We start from the raw sequence: 23,956 nt of genomic DNA, 5'->3' as shown, positions 1-23,956 counted from the left end.
TTCCCATCACTTGGGGTCTGAACATAAAATTTAAAATTCCATCTATCTTCAACTGAAAACAGGAATGTTGTAGAAATATGAAGGCATTTTTATAATAGTTTTATGATTTTTATGATTACTTTTATAAAATATGTGCTTTAATTTATATATTTTAAAATGTATATAAGTATAATAATTATAGTAGTTTGATTATTATTCAAACAATAATTCTAAAGGCATGCATTTAATAGTACTTGGAAAGGAAATGTAACTATTAACATATTTCAACCAATACCATTTCTTCTTGTAACAAATTATGATTTAATGTAAAATATTTAGACTCTATAAAATTATATCTAAATTATAGGGCAAGAGAAACAAGAACAAACAAAACAAAAACAAGATCCATCAATATATAAAAGGATGGATTTAAATGTAAACAGCACCAGTATCAATAGATTGGCAAATAAACTAAATATCATTAAAATTAAGCAAATAAAGATTTTTGTGAGAAAACTGCAAATCAAAACTGTGGGATACAAAACATAAAATTCCTTATCTCTAGTGAATTATAATTTTCAGGGTTTTTATATCAATAACTAACATAAAATTTAGAATGCCTCATATATTGGGGCAATCCCAAGGACATTAAGAAGTACTTTGAAAGGTAATTATGCATTTTCATTGGGGAAGATTAATAGCTCTGTGTGGAGAAAATTAAGGTTATTAAGGTTTAGAGCTCAGTAAAGAAAAGAAATTACTGTGTCTCACCCTCCATTGTTACCTATATGACAAACTGATAGAGATTTTTGACCTATGAAAGAAGAATTATTCATTTACATAAAATATAATTTGTATGAGATCTATCTTTTAAAGCATTTATTCTAGATAAAATATCATCATTCAGGTATGTCTGTATGTCTGTATGTTATTTTTATGCAGCACAATTTTAAATATTACTGCAGTCCCACTTTAACCACGAAAGCCAGCTGGGTGAATTTGAGTTAGTCATTCTCTCCCAGCCCAACCCACCTCACAGGACTGTGGTTGTGAGGAAAATAGGCGGAGGAAGATGTGTTGGATATGTTTGCTGTCTTGAATTATCCCATGACAGCAATAATAATAAAAAACAATAACAAATATCTTGTTAAAAATCCAATTTCAAGTCTTGGTAACTTACTTCTCATGTCTCATGACCAGGAAAGCAGCAAGTACTTGCAATGTTGATGGCAAGGAGCAGGCAATTAGACCCTGACTGCTTGCTTCAACAAATTGCACTAAGTGAGAAACTACTTATCATACTTACTAGGGCTGAAATTGTTAGTACAGTCTTATTCAGCCTTTCAAAATCTTGTACTGATGAACTATAAAAAGCAATACAAGTCTTGAGGGATATTAGATAGCCCCCTCAAATATACCAATATTTCTTATTCCATTATATCACTGATTCCATTATATTTCAAGAGTACCTGATTTAATGATGCACTGCTGTCACAGGAGAAATTTATATTAAAAATATTCTGTATGCACCCTTTACATGCTAATTACTTTCTTTATTGGGGTAAAGAACACAAAAAAATTTAAACTATTGCAATTGCTACCACAAATTCAGATCAAAATAAATGATTGAAGTAAATAATGAAACAACAATGCACAGATTCGTATAAAAAACAATATGTAAAATAAAATAATTGTGAATACAACAATTCATATCCCAATTCACACCTCAAAATTAAACACGGTTCCTCACTGTAGGAAGCAGACATAATACACTAATCCCTGAGACTATGTTTTCACAAACTTTCTTAAAGCAAGATGGGAAAAGTCATCTGAAAGTCCAGGGCCAAGCTACTGTATTACACCAAACAGGACCTGTAACTGGAGAGGCATGACTTTGAATGGGGGAGAAGCTAGCAAAATAATTTGATAATGGGTTGGGACCATGGGAATTTTTTTTCACAAATGGTCTTCTCTTCCCTCTTAAGGGACAGGCAAGTAGTCAGTGCTTGGTAACAGCTTGTTTTTAAGCATTCCACTCTTTCAGTTATCACAGCCAGAACGGATCTTGTGCAGCCCTACCATGGATCTCAATAGGAAGGTGTGGGAAAAAGAGTTTGTTTTACAGAAGCTGTAGAAGACATGCCTGTGAAGCAAATACACTGTATATATTTTAATCTCATGAGCCTAGCTTGAAGCTTGAGAATTGTATCTAGGAAGGTCTCTATTATGCTGAAAACCGGTCCTAACCAGAGCCTACTGATATGATAGCAACTTTAGAGACAACCCCTAGGAACTAACAAACATAAAAGGAAATTCGTAAATAAGAGAAGGGACGATAAAATTAGAGTAGTGGGAGATGTAATCAGGTGCGGAGATAATGTATTCACTTTAGAAGCTTTGGATAGGTTGTGACGACATGATTACAGTATGATTACTAACCCAATGAAGAAAAGGTGGGAGGTAAATTTGTAATGGCAATGGAGAATATAAACAATGAATAGTGTAGATTTGGGGTGTGTCCACTGTGTGCTTCCATGCACAAGGAGCACCCCCTTTGCAAAAGAGTACAAATAAATTACCATTGTTTTCTCTTGGAAGTTTTGGCTTGTGATTTCATTTTAACTAGACAATGAATCCCAGAAAGGAGAGCAGAAACCCACAAACAGATGGAATGTGTAACTATCTTATCCCAAAAAATACAGACTACTTTCTGTTGTCATTGTTGACAAAAAGGTTGGAAAGAATTCCAGCAGTGAAGCTCAGTGTGCATTCTTTACTATTTTTTATTTAGTTGAACTTAAGTATATTTTTTATTAAACTGATATTCAGAATATCCTAATAATTTACATTTGTATGTGATACAAGACTTCATTTGAACTGCTACTATGATATCTCAAAATACTGTGATTTAATTTAATGTTATTTAATTCAGTTCTTTTCATAAAACCCATCTCTTTTTATTGTATATAAAAGCACAATTAAATCATATTTGTTTTTAAACCCAGAACTCTCATTTATCTATCTTGAAATATTCTAAAAATGTAAATGTTTTTGAAATTGTTATTTCAATGAACTATACTCTGAATAATCAGAACAAAAGCTAAAAATATATGGAAAAATCAATAACTAAAAAGCAATTAAATTAAAAATATATGAATTTTGGTATTTATATATTAAAATAGAAATTCAGTAGTCTTGTGTTACAACTTATCGACAAATATATATATACTTGTTGTCATTAGCTGTACAACATTAAAGATTTTTTCCAGTAAAGTAAAAATAATACCAGCCATCCATAGAAATAATGTACAGAATAATTGCCAGACATTCTCTTGAATAATAATATGTAAATCATATATTCAAAAGGTTTTGTACAGGTAGTCTTCAAGTTATGATCATAATGGTGCCTGACCATTAGGGTTGGAAGTCATTAAATAAACTGAAAATAAAGATTGAATACTGAAGACCTTCATATGCCATAACAGGCAAAGAAGCCTGTTATATTTTGTTGAACAAAAATATAATTAGATCTTAATTTTTTAACGTATCTTAATTTCCTGTTGAAACCTCATTACAATTTTGTTATAATACAGGTTGACAAATAAAATTTATTCCATGTTTTTCTTGCTATATGACAAAGAATAAAGCTGAATCAAATACTTTTAGGTAAAACCTTTTAATTAATAATAGTGTCACCCTAATCTGTAATAAAGTAATGAAAATTATACACTATTTCTGAAATAACAAGGACTTAAAAATATGTACTTTGGAGGGGGTAAAAGTGGTGAAACAAGAATAATTCTGATTCAATTATTCATTTCCTTTACTCCAGTTCAGAATCAGGTTATTCTCTATCTTTACAATTACCAGTTGAACTAACTCCTAATCACACCTTTGTATACAGCTATGGGTGTTTGTCCTCTTGGAACTTAGTCAATTCCAAATACAAATATAATAAGACTACTGACCAATCATCCTTGCATCATAGGCCAGTAGTGAGATTCAGCCAGTTCGCACCACTTCGGCAGAACCGGTAGCTAATTTTTTGTTGCCCAGGCCCAGAATGGACTTCTGGAAGCGGCATCCACACAGAGAACCGGTTGTTCACATATTTGAATCCCACCACTGTCATGGCCTATTCTGTGAGGTACATGTAGAAACATAATTATGAGTTCAGAATCTCATAAATGTTCAACTCTATAAATATTGCTTCTCAGTCTCTTGCCTTAATTAGATAATAATTAATCACAGTTAATCCAATGAACTTTATATTTATCAAAAAGTAAAACAAAAGATGGTTTAGCAAACCTATTGCAAATAGCGACTTAGTGAAACTAGAGAAATGGTAAAGTGGAAATACTATTTCTTCTATGGTCTATGATTTTATAGTAATTTTTATTCATATATTTCATGTAGCTAAAGAAAGGTTTAAAACCTTGCATGAGTAACAGTTATATTGAACTATATCATAATATAATTTGTTTAGATTAAATTTAGTGTGCCTAGCCACTAGTGTGACATTGTTATCCATCCTTAAACAACTTCTGAATTAGTATGATGCGTGAACCTATAACATTTTACATCAAAGCAGCAAAATTCCTTCATGTACATATCTAAAAGAGGAATGTTCTTGCCATCAGTAAGTGCCCATGAGCAGAATGGCATCTTTTAATCCCTTCTATGGCAAGCACCATTTTGTACTGGAAAGCAAATGTTGCTGGCAAAATAAAAGTAACTGTTGTCTTAAAGATGAACTATCCATTTTTAATACTATTTTTTACTTCTAGGGATGGAAGTAAAAGTTGCCCTTTCATTTTAGTTGGACTTTGACAAGTTGCTTGAGGGGGCAAAATTTGGGTGGGATGAGTTCACATTCTCTTGGAAGAAAGGCAAAAGACACAAGAGGTTATGCATGTCCTGTTTACTCTCTTATCTCTGCATAAGAGAATGAATCATCTCAGAAATCTTTTGTATGGCAGTATTAAAGTATTGCTCTCTGAGATATAAAGTTTTGGATTTGCACAATACATTAGACTAAAATGTAAATGGCTATTTGTGGTTAAGGAATAGTACTTCCATCCTGGATCAAACTCTTATGATAGTTCCTTCATGTAGAAGAGGAGATGTACAGAGAAGGAGCATCTTTTCCACATGGGGGAAGGCAGGAACTTGGTATCATAGCCCAGGGGTCCCTTACCCTTGGGCTGTACCCCACTACTGGGCCTTGAGTCCTTTGGAATTGGGCCATGGGAGTGGTGGGTGAGCTCGTGCTTGCATCCCCACTTGCGTGAGCAGCAGTCAAAAATGTGTATGCGTTCCATTTCCATAAGCAGCAGAAAGCACGTGGACATGCACAGAACCATCCCCTCCCCCCCACCAATTGGCAAAGCAGGAAAGGTTGGGAAACTCTGCCAAACTCAACATTTAATGCTGTATTATTCTTTTAGTACCTTTGTGTTGATCTGATTTATGTTAAAGGAATATTGATTTATTCAACTGGACCTTTTTATTGTTGAGGTTCCATGCTACATTTTTCCATAGGAAAAAATTCTTCTTTGGTCCCATCGGTAAAACAAACTATGAATTTGAATCATGGGTTTTTTGGGCTAGGCAAAATCAGATTCCAACTCGGTTTGGCTCACTATGCCAGATGTAGCTCATAAAATCTGACTGCTTGAAGAACTGGTCAGTGAGATTCAGGTTTCCAGGTGAAGATGACATGCAAATTCTGTTGTACTATAAAATTGAGTATTTGAGAAATTTTTATTTAATGGGAAACTTCAAAAAGTCAGTGTAAAACATCATTCTGCAAATGAAATAAATGTATTTGAGCATATTTAGATAATATTTAAGCACATAAAATTTTCTTAATTTAATTTAATCTATAAAACATGTAAATGCGGAATAAAACTTTGTTCATTGAGTGCATGTCCATGTGCTGAAGTATCTATTAGTTCCTTTAGAACTATAGATTAAGAAACCTACAAAGTTGAGTGCTTCCGGTGACGTCGTTGGCTGTAGACCCTGGGACACGACTCTGTTCCCAGGGTCTGAATTTCTTTCACTGGCGGGCCCATCAGGGCTGAATGCCACCCTGGAGGGGTGGCCACTGAGAGGTGAATCTTTTGAGGAAAGGGAGCTAGCAGTAGCTGGCTCTCCAAACTCAAAATAGCCTCTGGAACTGGCGAGAGAAAGGCGGAGAGCTTCGTGTTTGCTGCCATCTTCAGCAGATCATTGGAGACAGGAGTCAGCTGTTTCAGGAAACAAGCAACTGGTCTGGGTGAGATAATATCAGTTTTTGTTGCAAAGTGGACCTTTGAGAAATCTGCTTGCCTTTAAAGTAAAGCTGGAAGCCTAAAGGGAGGAGGAGGGGATTTTTGCTTCTCCCACTTCCTGAAAAGTGGTGGTTTAAGCATTTTAAAACTTTTGAAAACTTTTTGAACTTAAGCTAAATTGAAGGAATCAGCCTGTTTTACTATAGAGGGAAAAGAACATTTATTACTCAACTACTTGGGAAAAGCCACTTTAATTGTGCTTTTTAAGAACTTTTTAGAACTTTAGTTTTGTGTATTTACTGTTGGAACTTTCACTTTTTCTTTTGCTTTCTCCCTATCTAAACGGTGGGGAAAGAAACAGCGTTCCCTGCTGGTTATTTTGTAACTTTTTTCATTTGTTCTTTTTTTATACTAACTTTGTTGATTCAGCTGCAGAATTTGGCTTAACGCCCAGACACTTGGCTGTATGCCCAGACATTCTTATCTCTTTTGGAGATTACTAAGAGAGACTGGTTTTGGTTTTTTTTGTCTTTTTTCTTGCTTTGTGTCTGGTTTCCTTTTTGGATTTGCTTTATACTTCTTAAAATAAGGGAAATTACAAAAGAAGACAGGTAAGTCTCTAACTGGATTATAAATTGGATACTGCTTTTTTTCTTTTCTTTTTTCTCTCTCTACTGTTCCCTTTTTGTTAGCCTTGCTGTGTGGATATAAACATATCTTTTATGTTCCTCTTTTTCTTTTTGTTTTGTTTGTTTACAGCAGTGGTAGTCAACCTGATCCCTACTGCCCACTAGTGGGTGTTCCAGCTTTCATGGTGGGTGGTAGGGGTTTTGTCTGATACTGAAACACTTTCCTTTTTTAAAATTTAATTGCCTTTTAAAAAAAATTCATAGCATTATTTAAAAACATTTTCATTAGGTTTTCATAAAATTCCCTGTGACAATTTAAATTTCTGAAAATATACTATTTGTATCGCCCGCGCATAAATTTAGTTCATGTTACATAAGTGAAACTAAATGGTGCTATAATGCAACCGCAAACAAAAGAGCCTTGTTTCAGAATAGCTCGCACATCTCCCCCCACACCACCCAGCTGTAACAGACAAGCAGAGCTGGTAGCTGGCACCCCCCAAACCCAATCCACGATGCATGAGAGACATGCGCAGACAACGATACACAGCGCAGGCTCTTTTGTTTGTGGTCGCACTGGTCAGTACACAGTTATATTTGTGAGAGTGAGCACATGCCTACAGCTTCAAACAAAATATTGTGAGTCCATGTCTCAAAAAAAGAAATACGCTCATGGCTATTTGCCAGAGTATTTGAAGATGGATTCAACAACATCCAGTGTGTTTATTGTGTCATGAAACATTATCCAATGAGGTAATGAAGCCAAGTTGATTGCGAGAACATCTTTCTACAAAGCACCCAAATGATAAGGACAAGCCCATTGAATATTTTCAGGAAATATATAAAAAATTTCAAAATCATTCAACAATTGTTCTATCATTTAAGAAACAACATGCAGTGAATGAAGATGGATTAATTGCCGCTTATCACATTTCACAATTAATTGCAAAAAGTGGTAAAAGCTATAATATTGGAGAAACTTATCCAAACCTGATTAACTATGATAAACTGGTTAGTTATAAAGATATTTTGGATAAAGATGGAAAACTTAAGGATAGGCAAACTCTTCAACAAGGTATTGACTTAACATGGTGGTCCTATTTGCAAATCCAAACAAGATACGAAAAAGATATAAAATTAACAGGATTTTACAAAGAACAGACTCCATTAAATAAAATTTTGTTAAAAACAGATGAGAATTTGATTAAGAAAAATAAATTTCTTCTAAATTGGAAGATGGAAGAAGAACAAGTGAAAGAGACAATGATAGTATAGGCAAAGAATTTTGGATATTCTATATATTTAGAAGACTGGCAAAAACTTTGGGATAAAAATATTAAGCTTACAAAAGTAGCAGCATATAAAGAAAATTGATACAAGATGTTTTATAGATGGCATATGACACCAGTTCGCTTAGCGAAAATGTTTAAAAATGTATCAAATACTTGTTGGAAATGCAAATAACAGCCAGGTACTTACTGCCATGCCTTGTGGGTATGCCCTAATGCTAAGAAATATTGCTTTAAGATTCATAGATGGCTGGAAAAGATGATGAAAATACAAATAGAATTTAAACCGGAATTGTTTTTGCTAGGAATATTAAGACCTAATTATGGTAAAGAGAATGACTATTTGATATTATATGTTTTAACAGTGGCAAGGATAGTATTTGCCCAATTTTGGAAAAATGAAAATCTACCATCTGACCAGGCTATAACTACTAAAATTTTAGATTGTACAGAAATGGATAGATTAACATTGGAGATGAAAGAGAAAGATGATTCAGTTTATTTTAAAATTTTTTATCAATGGTTAGAGATGCGTTAGAATCTGAAAAGAATTTAATATTATAGAATAGATGATGGATTTTTAACTGAGTTATAATTTATAGGTTGATAACATCTTTATTTTTTAGTGATTTAGTTATTCTTAATAGTTAATGTTGATAATTATGACTAGTTGAGATTTTACTATTTATGTTTATTTACATAGATGAATTTATTTGTTTATTAATTGTTAGTAATATAGTTATAGTTAATCTTATTTTAAAATGGCTGAGTATGATATTTATTCACTATTATGATCCGGATGGTAGCTTGTTTGTTAAAGTACGTGATTATTGTACCTACCCTTATTCCATCCTAAATTCCCCATCCCCTTCTCCCCCCATACCTGTATTGTTCCTATTTTTTCCTCATTTATATAAACTTAATAAAATATTTTTTTAAAAAAGAAACTTACAAAGTCCACACAGACAGAATGCCAAACAGATTTTCTGAATCAATAGCAATAATCTATGTTTACAGCTTGTTTGTGAAATTCAAATTTTTTTTGCCATTCCAGTTAAACCTCACTTTCTCAATTGGTCTATAGCAGAGTTCCCCAACCTTTCCAGCTTTGCAGACTGGTGTGGGGGATGGGGAGAGGGGATGGTTATGGGCGAGTGGCTGGAAAAATGTGTGTGTGCACAGCTCCATTTGCATGAGTGGTGGCCATGCTCGCCTGCTGCTGGCACAAATGGAGCCCATGTGCACGCGTTCGGCTGCTGCTCATACAAGGCTCCCCTTGTGTGGGCACACAGACTTAGCCACTACTTTGGGCAGCCCAGTTTTGAACCGCTCACAGCCCAGTAATGGGCTATGGCCCATGGGTTGGGGACCTCTGGTGTATAGAGTCTGTTATTCATTAGCAAACACTCTACAAATGGATAGAGCCAGCTACTGCATATTGTTTTTCTTCAAAGTTCACAAAATGAACTAGAACTGGAATACTATTATATATCTTTGTTGTTCATATAAACACTTATGCAAATAAACTGACATAATACCATATTTATTTCTTTATATGCCATTTAAATCACTTACACTAGCAGTAACAATTGCACCAGAAAAAATCATTCATGCTTATGTTACAGGAGAACACGTGGCTTTCCAAGATTTGTTGGACTAAAAACTTCCATGTCAAGGATTCCTTTTTGGCTTTCTGATTGTCTCTTTGGAATGGCATGTAGATGTTATTTATCTCTATATGCCTATTGATGACCAATTTGTCTGAATGTCAAGCTTCCAGGAATTATCTCCTGTTTTTGGACTTGATTTAGTCTAGTTGGTTCACAGTTGAAATTGTTGAGTTGTGAAATTAGAGAATTTTCACCATGTCTTCTGATTGCTACTTGGTGTTTATGGATGTGCTCTGTTAGCTTTCTGCTGGGTGTCATATATGTAACTATACAACCCTTATATTATGTGTTGTAGATGACTCCTGCTTTTTCTACTGGAGCTGCTGGATCTTAGGATATTTTGGGGCGAGGCTTTAGTTGGTTTGTGTGCTCTGGTGATGCTATAGGGTTATGTTAGTCTGTTGGTGATTTTTGAAATGTTTAATATATGACATTTTTATCCTTTTCATGGCTCGTGTTGTAGTGAGTTGAGTGGTCAGGCACTTTTTGATAAAGTTGCAGGGAGATCCAACCTCAGTGTAGTTTTAACATGAAATATTTTTGTAATGAATTAGTGGAAATAACCTTTGTTAGTGTCAGACTTTTTCCTAATCAATACTTGAACAAGAAGATTCACAGGCAGTGATTTGAGGACTCAGTCTTGATATAGCTTTTATTAGTAATTTTATACAATAGTTTTTATAAGATAGTTGAAAAATTACTATGAAGAAAATCCTAATTTGCAAATTGCAAGGCTCTAATATGTATAGCAAATTCGTGATTCAGACTTTATATATTTTTTCTTCTCCTTTTGACCCCAAGCTGCCTGTGATTTTTTGGTTAGGACACCTGGTATTATTAGTGTGACAAATCAGTTTGCTCTCAGGCACTCTGATTCCAACTTTGATTAATGTAGCCCGTACAATTTGTAAGCCACTGTGAATATTTTAAAAACAGAATAGAACTATCTAACAGAATAAACATAGAGACACAATGAATTGCAGTCCAGAATCAAAATCACTATTATTGTAATTTAAGGCTATGATTCATAGACACAGTAACATTTCCCATAAAACCATTTGAGGAATAGTTGGGAATTTGCACTGTTAAACCCAGTATTGTTAATTAATTCATCTTCCATTGATCATACTAATTTCAATTGATCATACTGACTGAGCAATTTTCTCAGTCAGATACAATATATAGTAATTTATTTAAATAAATTATCTATTTACCATGTAATCTTAACATTTACCTTGAATTACATATAATGAAGAACCTTGATTAGGTTATTGTCACCTGTAGAGTGCAAACTAATTTGCCATATTAAGTATAATTAACATACTAGGCCCAAAGTATCAATCTTTCTTATCAGCAAATAAAGATAAACAAATAATGTTTTGCCACATGATAAACAAGTGCATCCAAGTTAACTTATGACATTATCCTTGCCATGTTCCTGCACGTTTTGCAATACTACATGATATATTATTATAACATTCTGAAACAAGGAAGCAAACATAATCATTAGATTTGTCTGATAAATTCTTTATAAAGAAGGCTAAAATTTTATTATGTTATTCTCCATAGATGGAATACTGCACCAGTAAATCATTGAATTAGCAAGTCTGCTCTCGGAAGCAAAAAAAAAAAAAAAAAAAGCTTTCATATCCAACCTGACTTTTAAAGAGATTTTTAAGAAAAAAGAAAGAGAAACAGGAAGCTTACTGGACTTAAAGGAAACTGCCACCCTGTAGCAAAATATCTTTGCTTTCAATTGTCCTGATTGTTTCCATCAACTGCAGCTATTTTAAAGCTAGGAGAATCACATGTTCTCAAAATCCCAGATGGATTCTGTTCCTAGTATACGAAACATTGAGTTTGATGGACCAGCAAGACAAGTTTATAAAGTCACTTTATTCCTCCAAAATGACACCAAAATTACTATACTAGATGATGAAGTTCAATCATTCCTTATTTCTCTGAATGAAAATTGCAATGGAAAAATATTTCAGCTAAGTATTAGGAAAGCCATAGTTTGGAAATGGTTAGTAGTGAGCTCTCCTCTGTCTGAATAATATAAGAAGTGGAGAAACTTTTGTCTGGGAAGAAACAGAATTAATTAGCATTAGAAATCCTACATAGGAAGTGGCTACTTTCTTTCCATTTTAGGCAGATCTTGTTTAAAAACTGTCCTATTTAGCAATGATTTAAAGCTATCATAGCTGAAAAAGTAACTTTACAACTGGTTCTCACACTTATAATAGTTACAGCATCCCTGCAATTATATGGTCAATATTTAGGCCTTTAGAAGCAGTGGGCATGTATGTTAATCACAATTCGGTGATAAACAAGCAGTATCAATGGAGAAATCAGCAATAAAGTTGCAAGTGATTGTCATGTGCTCTTTCATTAATGATGATATCACCTACTGACAGAGTTGCTGGTGCCAATTGTGGTCATTAAATGAAGACTAACTGTGTCATCCCAAGAAATCCAATGGGGTAATGATTAAAATTCGGACTGATATTGGAAAATCCAGATAGCAGTCCATGGTAGCTGACTAGTAGCTTCAACCTGGGTAGCGGGGATGGAAGCAGATTGGAAAAAGGAGGTTTATGCCTAAAATAAAAGCACCATTTATGTCACCCTAAGCTCCTGAAGAAAATGTGGAATATTAATCAACAAATAAATAAAGTAAATAAAAATTGGAATGAAGGAAAAGATGCTTAAAGATGTGTGATTGTTTAAGGTCCTCAAACAGGAGTATCAGGATTGCAGTTGTTGAATGAAGCAGTCATGTGATGTCTCAATTAATGACCACTTCACACAGTGATCAAAATTCTGGTCCCAACAGTGGTCATATGTTGAGGACCACCTGAAATGCAAACCAATTATTTAAAAAGAATTTTGTTTGACATTCTAACTTTCAAATTTATTGCCGTAGTTAATATTGTTTCACAGCCAATCCTTCAAACGTTTGATAGAATCAGTAGTACAATACTGTTGAGCCTTGATTCTGGAAAAATATTTGCATAGTACAGATCATTGGACAAAACCTTTGATTTTACTATACATATTTGCAAAATGCCATTGTGTAACTGATAGTGCAGACACCTAGGCTTACATAGAAGACTATATATGCGTATGATGATGTACACTAATGATGTTATCAATTTGGTAACAAAACATTTGGAGCAAAACAACCAAGCTCAGAGAGCACCAAGGACCCCTAATTTCAACCCTATTTTCCTTTATTGGTAACAATAGCATTATCAATAGTACTTAGACCTACTGTATATACTGCTTCATAGTCTTTACAGTCCTCTCTAAGCATTTTACAGAGTCAACATATTGCCCCAATAATCTGGGCCATTTTACTGATCTCGGAAGGATGGAAGGCTGAGTCAACCTTGATCTGATCAGGATCAAACTTGTGGCAGTGACAAGCAGAGTTAGCCTGTAATACTGCATTCTAACCACTGCACAACCATGGCTCTATACATTGATAAGCCTATAACTGATCAGCTGTATATGTGAAGCTTTGCCATTCATAATCAAAATAGATGGCACAATAAAAGCAATATTATTTTCTTAGAGTATATTAGATGAAGCATTTCTAAACAAGGTTACAGTATTTGAGTTTTTATTATTTGTTACTTTCTGAAATATCTCCAGCAGTTTGATAAAATCTAATACAGAAAAACAGTAAAATTGATAAAAACTATACTCTATAGCCCTCCAGTTAGCCCAAAATTTACTTTATCTTTTAATAAAAATGCAAAGCACACACATCCATTTTATGGATAAATTGATTTGTAATAGATAAGTATTTCCAACTCTGAAGTAAACCCAAAAGACAAATATTATAAAGAACAAGAGCATAACATTGGACTACTTATTACTTATAAATGTGATGAGAGATACCTTCTTCTATTAAATATGTCAGAAGAGACTGGGATGCATATCGACCTTTTAAAACAACATAAAATGGTTGTTAGCTTGTACATTTAAAAAGCTACTATTTCAAAATGTAGTCCTGTTATTTCTAAATAGTAAGTTAAGAATTCATACTTAAATATATACCCAAGAAATCTAAGTAATAGAGCTGTAACTAAAGTAAGAGCAATGAAATTTTTATAGTAAGATCTTGGGGCATCTGTTTTAATTGCAATAATCACAAGTCTACCTTGACAGCAATCTGTTTTACAGGAAACTTCTCTGATATAAAATATGAGCTAAGGATGAATGCGTTAAAGAGTAGGGGTGGTGTATAGTTGATACTGTCCCAAAATGAATGGTGTATGTATGTTTTTCCTTTTCTATGTTGCCAGTAGAAATCACAGTTCCAAAGGAATAAATGTTATCCCCAACTGTTATTCTGCATGCACATTAGGAATGAGGTTTTATTTAATAATACAGAAAATGGTTCACAAAATACCATTTTAAGAGAAATCTTTTGCACTGCCAACTCACTATATCTATCTCTTTTCTTGTATCCTTTCCGATTACTACTTAATATATATGCAGTACACAATTATGGAGAATACTGAAGAAAGAAAAGAAAGAAAGAAAGAAAGAAAGAAAGAAAGAAAGAAAGAAAGAAAGAAAGAAAGAAGGAAGGAAGGAAAGGAGGGAGAGAAGGAGGGAGGGAGGGAGATAATCTTTCTATCTGAAAATATGTGAGGAATTTTTTTAAAGATGTGAAGTTTCACTTACATCTCTTGAAGTGAAAGAATAACCAATGGTTCATTATTAACAGGAAAAAAAATTATAAAAACTACTTTGGCTAAAGACAACAAACATTTGTACAACTATTACATTATTCTCTTTTACTCTAGCATTGTTAAATAAATAGTAACTGGCTCATGTATGGGAAGGTGTAGGAAAAAAAAGATTTGGGTAATAAGATTTAAATACTACGGCTGCAATGAAGTTGAAACTAGTACGTAGGAGGATTTTTTTTTCACATTTTCACTCAAAAATCATCATATTAATTTTTCATCACTCACTACTGCAACTATTCCAGTCAATAAGGTGTGTTATGAGCATAAGACAAACATTTTTTAAAAAAGCTGCAATCCTGGTTTTCAATATGCTTCAACTTGTTGATACAACCAAATAAGGAAACTAGCATTAGTTTGTATGCAATACACACTCATTCCATAATTTCCAGAAAAAAATAACTTGAAAACCATCTGAGACATACTAAGAAACCAATAAGCAGCTCCACAGGATAGGATGCTGATAGTGTGGTAGAGTTTCCCAGATTTTCCAGTATACAGTACTTTCTAATATACTTATGCAGCAAAGAGTTATTAAACAGCTTAATTTTATCTGAAGATGCTATTATCTTTGTTCATAGTTTTATAAAATGCCTGTGAGACCTACTCCAATGTTTCTGTAGAGTACAGCCACAAATTCAAAATCTATAAAATATTCAAAGTACAGTGTAAGCAAGTAGTTTATAATAAAGCATGGCCTTGAAATATCTTTTTTTTACAATTGATGACTTTGCTGTTCCCTGTAACAACTTTTAGACAAAAGTTTCATATAACTTTTGCTTCTTAAAATAGGCTGGGCTGTATAAATTGAATGAGTTTGAATGGATTAATTATGATAACCAGAGTTGTGGAACTGGGTGGAATTACACAGATTCCTCTTTATTTCACCTTTTATTTCCCTTTGCACTATCATGTGCTTATATAAATTTGTAAGCCTTTAGATGTGATTCGAAAAAACCCCATGCTTTGTTCATATCTTCATAATCCACACTATACCTTTCCCAGTGTATGTAAGTAATCTTCATATTGCCATTAAGCCAAAGAAAATTGATAAGATTCTTTGGCCTGATTTATATATGATCATGAGGGTATAATTGTAGAATGTACTTCCAATAAGGTCTATAAAAGAGAGAAGGAGAAATTATTGTTGTTGAGTCCGTCACGAAATGGTAAGACACGAGAAGCAGTTGTAGTTCTCAGGAAACCTTTATTCTTCAGTTCAGCTTACATTGGAATATGGCGGCAACGCCTAAAACTCTCGGCCTCCTTTTATAGGCCTTTCCCGGGTCAATCTGCTACTTTTGGCGCGCCAGCACCCGCGCATGCGCACATGTACTGGCAACATCCTGTCTGGTCCCGGGCAGCTTGCACCTGCCCGGGACCGCCTGCAATGCCCCGAGCCTACTTGCAAGGCTCAGGACATAACACCCCTTTCCCCCGGGCTAAAACTACGACCAATGCCATAATAATACACAACCCACTCTTAGTACAATGCTCTGCTCCCCCAATGTTCGGAGTTCCCCCCGTTTCCATTGCCTTAGTGTTTCTACCTGCCTACTGGCTCTGTTTAGCCAATAGTGTTATGTAATCCTCTAAGTACTTAGGAGATTTCCTTGCTCTCTGTGACCTCCTAAGCTCTGGGTGTCTGACAGGTACCCCCTGACTGAGGGGTGATGTGTGCCTGTTTCCCTTGTTATGCCTTGGTGACTCCCAAGGACTGTGCTACAATGCCTGGCCTGCTTGCTTGCCCACCGGGCTCATCAGGCCAGGGCTTCTTCCAGTGTATGACCTGGTTGTCCTGCCTAGCTATAGGCTCTCTGGCCCTTCTAAGTGACTGTCACTGTTGGGCATTTCTGTAGAACCTCCTAGGTCCGTCCAAGACCTGTCAGGAGGCTGTCTGTCCCCTGAATCCCATTCTGTGTCCGGGCTTGTGTGGGTTTCAGTACTGTCCCAAAACTCAGTTGTCCCCTGAGTGTAGTCAGAGGTGTTGTAGTCGGGATTTAGTTCCTCGACCACCTCTCTGTGTGTTTGCCCCCTTCTAGGGACAGGGTTGGAGTCAGGCCAACTAGGAGGAGTGTGTGCCAGCTCTCTTGCAGGGAATGGGTTGTGGGGATGCTCCCGGGTATTCTCTCTGACTGGAGTACTGAGTGATACGGGTGAGAAGTGATCATGCCCCCGGAATGACTCCCTGGCTGGAGTAGACGTGAATGCCTGATAACTGGTTAAGCTCCTAGAATTCCTGTTTGGAGCACTTGCGGAATTTTGGGATGGGCCGTTTGTGGCTCCCTCATTGGTAAAAGGCAGCATTCCATGCCCCTCCCTTTGCCCAAAGGGCTCCCCCTCCCCCCCGGAAAAGACCCAGGGGTCTCAGCGGGAAGGTCCTGTCTAGGGCGAAGTTGGTCAATGTGCCGACGCAGGACACGACCGTTGTCCAGGGATACCTCGTAGGATAGAGGACCTGTGACCCTGGATATAGATGCGGGGACCCATGTATGACCAGGCCCATAATTACGAGTCCAAACCGGGGCACCCACAAGTAGTTGCCTAGGTGCCCTGGGGTGTGAGACAGAAGGAGGCAGTCTCTCCGGATGCAACTGGTCAAGTTTGGTAGTCAGTTTGCGCCCCCAACGAAGTTCAGCTGGGCTTCTCCCTGTAGAAGTGGATGGTGTGGTGCGATAAGAAAGGAGGAAGTCAGCCAACCTGTGATGCCAGTCCCCGTAGGTGAGCCTCTTCAAGGCGTCCTTGGTGATGCGAACCATGCATTCAGCCATACCGTTGGTGGATGGGTGGAAAGGTGCAGAAGTGGCATGACGAATCATGTTAGCCTGCAAGAAAGCTTGGAATTTGGAGGAAGTGAATTGAGGGCCGTTGTCAGACACAATGACGTCTGGGAGCCCGTGTGCAGCAAAAATCCCCCTCAGTACCTGAATAGTCTTTGCAGTGGTGGTGGAAGAGACAGGTACAACCTCAAGCCATTTTGAATGGCTGTCAACGAGGACCAAGAAGAATTGACCCTGAAAGGGCCCAGCGTAGTCAATGTGCACCCTAGACCATGGAGACTGTGTTTCCTCCCATCTATGCACAGGAGCTTGGGGCATTTCAGGGCGTGAGCATTGACAAAGGTGGCAAGCATACACCTTAGCTTCTATGTCTTTGTCTACCCCTGGCCACCACAAGTGGCTGCGTGCAAGAGCCTTCATTCGTACAATGCCAGGATGACCCTCGTGGAGGGAATCTAAGACCCTAGTCCTCATTGAGGTGGGAATGACAACTCTGCTTCCCCAAAGCAGACAACCCTGAGAGGTGGACAACTCGTTCCGTTTAGACCAGAAACTCTGAAACTCAGGACTAGGACAGTGCTCAGGCCATCCAGACAAAACCCAAGAAAGGACATGTGAAAGTGTATGATCTGTGCCTGATTCAACGGCTACATCCCTGGCATTCAGGGGGGACTCGGGCAAGGCTTGAATGGAGAGAATATTGATGGCTGGTGCGGGGTCAGCCTCTATTACTGGCAGGGGTAATCTACTGAGGCCATCAGCATGGCCCATTTCCTTCCCAGGCTTGTGAAGTAGGGAAAAATCATATGCAGACAAAAAGATAGACCACCTGAGCATCCTGGGAGAGATGATTTGGGGAGTTTGTTTACATGTGGTAAACAGTCCCAACAAAGGCTTATGGTCAGTGAAGACCGTGAAATGCCTTCCATATAAAAAATCATGGAATTTTTTAATTCCAGCAACAACAGCTAAGGCCTCCCTGTCTATTTGAGCATAGTTGCGCTCAGCTGAAGACAATGTCCTGGAGTAATATGCAACAGGAACCTGAGTTCCATCAGCCCTGAGGTGGCTCAGTACAGCACCCACCCCATAAGGGGAAGCATCACAAGTGATGCACACAGGAAGGGACTCATTGAATTGAGCAAATACACTGTTAGAAGTGAGCAAGGCCTTGACCTTATTGAAACTAGCCTCATGTATTTGTGACCACTGCCACACTGCCTGTTTATCTAATAGCCTGTGAAGAGGCTCAGCTACACTAGCCTTGTGTGGAAGAAAGGAATTGTAGAAATTCAGAAGGCCCAGAAAAGCCTGTAGTTCGGCCTTAGACTTTGGCCTAGGGGCTTGCATAATGGCTTTTAGTTTGGATTCAGCAGGATGAATCCCAGCAGCATCAATTTTGAACCCCAGAAACTCAGTAGAAGGTACCCCAATTTTACATTTGTCCTTGAGTTTGAGTCCCATTTTTCTGAACCTTAATAGGACAGCCCTTAGCCTTTCAGCTAGAATGTGTGTGGAGTCTCCTGCAATTAAGACATCATCAAAATAGGGGCAAACCCCTGGTATACCCCGTAGTGTGTTTTCCATTACGCTTTGGAAAATCCCAGGAGCGACATTTACTCCAAATTGAAGTCTCTTTACCTTGAAAGCCCCTCTGTGGGTCACAATAGTCTGAGCTATAGCAGCGTCATCATCAACAGGCAGCTGTTGATATGCTTGAGCTAGGTCAAGCTTTGCAAAAACGCGCCCCCCCCCTTGAGGGAGGCCAGGATATGACTGACCACAGGAACAGGATAGGCATGTTGCTGCAATGCCTTATTTAGAGTGCATTTGTAATCAGCACAGATGCGAATGTCCCCATTTGCCTTAAGAGGCATGACAATGGGGGTCTCCCATGGACTGGAGTCAACTGGTTCTAGAATTCCTTGTTGGATCAGTTTATCCAATTCAGTGTCAATTTTACTCTTTAAAGCAAAAGGGACCCTTCTTGCTTTAATTCTAATGGGAGTGACCGTGGGGTCTAACTTTAATGACACAGGGGGTCCTTGGAATGTGCCCAGCTGGGGGCTGAAAACGTCTGCAAATTCTTTGCAGACTTCCTGTAGGTCGAGTGTTTGTAGGCTGTTGAGCCCTGTGATGTGTATCCCCAAGGCCTCAAACCACTCGAGTCCTATGAGACTCGTTCGTTCACCCTCTACTACTAGTAGGTCTAGTGGACCCTCAAAATCCTTATACTGTACGTTAAGGGTGGCCTCCCCCTTAACACACACTCTGGAGTTTTGAAAATCCGTTAGCACAATGTCAGAAGGCCTCAACTTGGCCTGGGTTCCGCTGCCGGAACAAATCTTCCTAAATGTGTGCATAGAAATGATCGAAAGTGCAGACCCCGTGTCCAGTTCCATAGTTAATGGAACCCCTTGTAGCTTCACCTTAAGTGACAGCTTTTTCTTAATGGGCTTGTGTGTGCCTGTCCTGTAGATGCTTCTTCGCGAAGCACAAAACCCCACCCTATTCTGGCTGGGGACCCTGGTACCTTTCAGGCACAATTCTTCCTGAGGTTGTACCTTCTGATGGCCCAGGCACACAGCTGCAATGTGTCCTTGTTTTCCGCATGCCCGGCAGATAGCGGAGCGGAACTTGCAGTCGGCTCTCTTGTGGCGACCTCCACAACCAATGCACTTGGGGAGAGCTGAAAAGCTTCCTCTTGGTTTTCCTTCCTTTGTGGGGTGGAGACGGTCCACTTCCTCGTCTGGATCCTCCTTGGAGTTTCTTTGGACTTCTTCCTGGTGCATGCACGCAGCATCTGGACTGTTTCTGATCGGCCGCATGTTCTTGATGGCGCCACCCGCTGCTTCTTCTGCGGTGACCTCTCTCAAGGCATCTTGGAAAGACAAGTCCTCCTTGGCGAAAAGTCTCTGTTGCAACTGTCGATGCCTTAGCCCGCATACAAACCGGTCCCTCAGTCGTTCCTCGAGGTCCTTGAACTCGCAATGTTTGGCGGCTTTCCTCAGTGCGGCGATGTACTCCTTGGCCGATTCTCCGGGTCATTGATCCCTCTGCTCGAAGGTGTGGCGCCACGCGATGACAGACATCTTAGGCTGGAAGTGCTCCTTCAATAACTTCTTTAGATCTGCGTAGCTGACAGACTCTAAAGGAACAGGTGCTGTGAGGTTCTCAGCGATTTTGAATGCGTCTTGACCACAAACGCACAGCAGGGTGGCAGCCTTCAAGCTCTCTTCCCTCACCTGGTTCACCTTGAGGTAGTTTTCCACCCTGGCTACGTAGGACTCCCACCTCTCTGGATGTGAAACGTTGAATTCCAAAAGCCTTCCAATCTTTGCCATTTTGAATCAGGAAGAGTCTATCAGCCAGCCTACCCCCGAATGCGCATTGGATTGGCGGGTAGCTGCCGAGTCAACGCCATTCCTGCCGCTCCGGACTCACTCGGGTAAGCTTTACACCTTTTCTTCTTTGATGTAAGGCAATCCCACCTTCGTCGCCAGTGTTGAGTCCGTCGCGAAATGGTAAGACACGAGAAGCAGTTGTAGTTCTCAGGAAACCTTTATTCTTCAGTTCAGCTTACATTGGAATATGGCGGCAACGCCTAAAACTCTCAGCCTCCTTTTAGAGGCCTTTCCCGGGTCAATCTGCTACTTTTGGCGCACCAGCATCCGCGCATGCGCACATGTACTGGCGACAGCCTGTCTGGTCCCGGGCAGCTTGCACCTGCCCAGGACCGCCTGCAATGCCCCGAGCCTGCTTGCAAGGCTCAGGACATAACAATTGTTATCATAATATAACATGGTATATTAAATTGTGAGCCATCCAGAAACATTTGCTGAGATGGGTGGCAATAGAAATCACATCTAATCTAATCAAATTAACAATTAATATAATCACCTCGGAGTATTGTGAATAGTTGTGAAACATATTGTTGTATTCTGTGATGATTTTAGTGAGACAACCATAGAACAACCCACTGTCTGGATAGCGTAGCTCACATTAAGAAGCTGCTTTAAAATTTTCTCATGAATAGTAGTGTAGAGATAGGGGCCAGGTAGAGGTTGTGAGCAGCAAACTCCCCCTCCAAGGTCTGTGTGCCTCTTCTCTCTACATGATCTCATCCGTTCACATCACCATGGCAATGTGAGCAATACCCCAGGCTGGTACATGATATCACCTGGTTCACATGATATCAGCTAGGTTACATCAACAGGATGTGGCAGCAAACTGCTTCCTGTCTGGGGCCTCCTAGCTGGTATATTCTTAAGAATTGGCAAGGGGTTTCACCAATAGAACTGTTGTTGCTATGCTGATGCCATCTTACTTTATGCTATTTGGAAAACTGTATAAAAGGCAATAAACACTATGAAGGCAGTCAGCCATATTTGCGCCCCGCAATGACTGAGCACTGATTCCTTCATAGTAGTAATTGCATATAGAAATATTTGTTTTGTTTGTACCTTCAAATCAATACTGAATCCTGGTAACTGACTAGTTTTTGTAACTACTTTGTTACCTTCTTCCCAGGGTTGAAACAGAGTTACATAGCTGGCTTTGTGCCTAGGGCAGGCCTAGAACTCACAGTGTGGTCTAAGATCTTAACCGTTACACTAAACTGGCTCTATTGTAGAAATGTGGAATATTGTAATGTTACTATTATTAGACACCATTTCAGAGGAGCATTTCTCACTTCTTTAGTGAGAAAAGAATGGAAATTTGAAGCCGGAGAACTCATTTTTCCCTCTTTGAAAAGGGTGGATTTTAACAGTCTGAAACTTAAATATTTGTAGTCAAGCTTTAAGTGGCTTCATTCACTACTATATTCCTAAAGCTGTATTGACCCACATTTCAACTCCAATGTTAAAATAGGGATACTTGCATTCAGCATCAACTTTAATTTTTAATATACTCTCTGCCCACATCTAAATGAGTCACAATAGTATACAAGATGCATATACCACTAATACCATTTTTTAAAATAGATCTCTGCTTATCAATTCTAATCTGATTCAATAAAAGTGAGAATCGTCTTAGTTGTATTTTTAGACCATGGAAATAGCAAAAGCCTAAGTAAACTGTGATCTTTAAATAATAGTGTTGTTTTTGCAATGTACAACTTCCTGAATGGCTTAGAAAAACAGAGATCCAGGGCTAAGTTAAGTAGGCAGTTAAGACCTTGGACTATGTTATTTTAGTAAGTGCATTTTTTTAAAAAAAGCATGCTTTTTGTATAGCTGAAGAAAATGGTGGAAAAGGCAAGAATATTTGTGGGCTGATGAAACTCACATATTTCACGGATCAGTCAGTTCACCACTGCTTTCAACATTCCCCAAGGGCATTGCAGTGCATTCCGCTAATGACATTGGGCAGCACAATTCCAAGTGATGCTATATAAGAATAGCCAGACAGTCACACCTTAGAGTGGCTTCTAAGGGATGAAACAGTGAAATCAGAAGAAGTAACATGTAGGAATCTTTCTTTATAAGCCAATGGCTGGGTAGAAGTCTTTCTGCTTGTGTCTGTGTTTGCATGTGGGAAACAAATACTGCACCAGCAAATATTGTTAACTAAACAAAAGTCTCAACACTAAAGTTTTTTCCCTATTTTGCTGATACCTTCAAGATTTATCCATATCTTGTTTCTTTCCACCAGACAAGATATTATATATAATAACTTAGCCAATGTCTTATGAAAAAAATGCTAAGGGGTTGTGAAAGAAATGAATATAGAAGTTCTAGTGTTGTGAGTCTTGGATTTTTTTGTTCTGTTTCTATGCCACCCATTCCAAGAGATAAATTAAATGTGAAAACCTTTTTGAAAACTGTCCAAAAGTACTTTTTCAAAAGGCAACTGGACTATGTTTTTTCCTTGAATATGTTTAGCTTCTCATCCAAGAAGTTCTTCAGAACTCCAGTTGCCTTTTGAAAAAATACCTTTGGGACAACCATGACTGGATGACTGAGAATCTCCACAGACTTTTTAAAAACTAAAATTCTAAAAAGTTCTAACTGAAGAGTTAAATTTTCAATTCTCTCCTATAAATTGTAACATAGTATCAGGATTCAATCTTAAATCCATTGGCCATTTTTCTACATTAAAAACTCCACAACAGGAAAAACTGAAATTAGCTGTTGGTGTTAAACCTGTTTCACTTATTTGTAAATTAAACCTATTTGTAGCTGGAATCATCCACTAAATAACTAAAAGTGCAGGTTAGATTCTATAGGAATAGAAGATCTTGCAAGCATTTGGGATCTCAGGAATACATGTTATCTGCCTTTATTTATTTATTTATTAATATTGATCATCGCACAGTCACCCAGATGTTCAGACTGGATTTGGCATTTTGTCTACCTATCGAGTCCTTACCCAGGACCTGGGATAGGCAGATGTGGATGTTTGATGGTATTACAGATCTCGTCGCAGGATGGAAGCAGTTCCTAATAAGGCTGCCTTTTGCAATTGACTAATAGCGAATTTGTCAATGCCAATGGTGTTCAAGTGGTGCTCCAGTTGTTTTTGGATTGCACCCAAGGAGCCTATGACTATTGGTACTACCCTTGCTTGC

The 23,956-nt window shown here is 37.9% G+C and overlaps 1 protein-coding gene across 4 annotated transcripts in view; it reads right to left on the bottom strand.

Moving 5' to 3' along the window:
• The window catches only part of EGFR (epidermal growth factor receptor), a 220,957-nt gene that overhangs the window by 95,197 nt on the left and 101,804 nt on the right, over window positions 1-23,956 (bottom strand). The gene's annotated exons all lie outside the window — the stretch shown is intronic.

This window comes from Crotalus tigris, unplaced genomic scaffold (assembly GCF_016545835.1).
Source record: "Crotalus tigris isolate CLP2741 ecotype Arizona unplaced genomic scaffold, ASM1654583v1 scf7180000017666.379230911805:20528666, whole genome shotgun sequence".
In the NCBI taxonomy this organism is placed as follows: domain Eukaryota; kingdom Metazoa; phylum Chordata; class Lepidosauria; order Squamata; family Viperidae; genus Crotalus; species Crotalus tigris.
Note: the sequence above shows the minus strand (reverse complement) of the source record. Positions and strands in the feature narration are given on the sequence as shown.